At 39.1% G+C, this 1459-nt stretch overlaps 1 protein-coding gene across 1 annotated transcript in view; it reads right to left on the reverse strand.

Annotated features, from left to right (window-relative positions):
• The window catches only part of LOC108693219 (putative fatty acyl-CoA reductase CG5065), a 28831-nt gene extending 28018 nt beyond the window's left edge, over window positions 1–813 (reverse strand). Inside the window, exon 1 of the mRNA XM_018202043.1 lies at window positions 638–813. The gene's annotated coding sequence lies outside the window, so the exon portion shown is untranslated. The remainder of the gene's footprint in view (window positions 1–637) is intronic.
• Between the last annotated feature and the right edge of the window lie 646 nt (window positions 814–1459).

The following is a 1459-nucleotide window of genomic DNA, read 5'->3' on the forward strand; positions in this document are numbered from 1 at the left end:
TGAAACATATATTCCGATATTCCAAAAAGCTACTTTTTGACATGCATTCAAAACGCAACAATTTTAAGTCGTTACAAACGACTCCATTAATTTAAAACGATGGTGATTGTATAAGAGTGAAAATTTCATGCATTAGCCAGGATTACTCTTCCCGACTTTGTGTACTCGGGAGTAGTGAATGAGCACCCAAAAAATAATTTTTTTGAAATATTGGAACATGTTATTACTGTTTTCTGATATCTTTGATTTGATTTGACAAAAATTATTACAGAGTTTCTGTACATTTGGAGAACTTTGCATAAAACTTGTATAGTTGTCTTTATAATTGCTATTACTAAGTATATCTTTTCCTTGAGTGTAATTTCTGACATTATTCCTGTCTCTCTCTCTCTTTCTTTCTCTTTAGCTTCGTCGAGGTGTTTTATTTCTCGTACTTTCAGAAGCGAGCGAGTGTGTTTTCGCCGCGCATTTTTACAGTGCAATTTTTGATGTCAGTAATATAGGATGTCAGTAATATTGAAATTTTTCTTTTATTTTCCTACATAATAACAATGAGTAAACTGCTGGATAAAGAGAGAGATCGGTTGCAGATGTTCGCCATGAGAATCGTACACTGTCATTGAAGGGTTTGACTCACCGGGTGATCAAAGAAGGATTCGACTTCGCCGAATCATACGCTTCACCACGTCGTGTCGCAGTTGCGCCGCACTGGGTCACGTTGAACCTTGATCAACCACCTCACCTCTCTTGCTAGAGCGAATCGTCCTGGCAAAAGAGACGCACTGGCTTGGATCTTCGTCGACACTATAATAACGACCGTGTTATACCATGTCGCGGCACTGCGCTGCATGACTACTGCGCGTTGTGCTACCACCGCACGTTGGTGTCGCGGAACGGCCGGAAATCACGTGCGTGGGGGAATAAACCCATAGCACACATGCGTAAAGAGTTGTGCGCGCAAGGATTGAGAGGGTGAGATTCGATGGGGCCGATCGAGGCCGAAAAATTGATCGACACGCGTTACGAGTTGTTTCGCCCTCGTTCGCATAGATTACGTTGCTCGCGGCGAATCTATCAGAGAGCGATCGTTTTTATAAGGTTGAACTGATTCATACAGGGCTGCGTTTAAAAATTATGCCTAGATAAATCTAGGGTGCATTTTTGCTATAATACTTAACGTAACCTATAACTTAGCGTTATCTGAGCGTAATTTCTGAACGCAGTTCCCATGTTTGTTGAAGATACTTATGTATATTTCTACATCGTATAATACCATATGTTTATTGGTACGATGTTTGTACGTTTTTGTAATAATTTTAGAAATATTTGCGGAAAAGCGGAAGCAAGATATGACCTAAATCTAAGAAGATCGTAGTTAGAGAACAGACACATAGTGATAACAACTATAAGGATAACAATTGTACAAGTTTTATATGTACAATTAATGTACATATATATA

Source organism: Atta colombica, unplaced genomic scaffold (assembly GCF_001594045.1).
Source record: "Atta colombica isolate Treedump-2 unplaced genomic scaffold, Acol1.0 scaffold89, whole genome shotgun sequence".
Taxonomy (NCBI): Eukaryota; Metazoa; Arthropoda; class Insecta; order Hymenoptera; family Formicidae; genus Atta; species Atta colombica.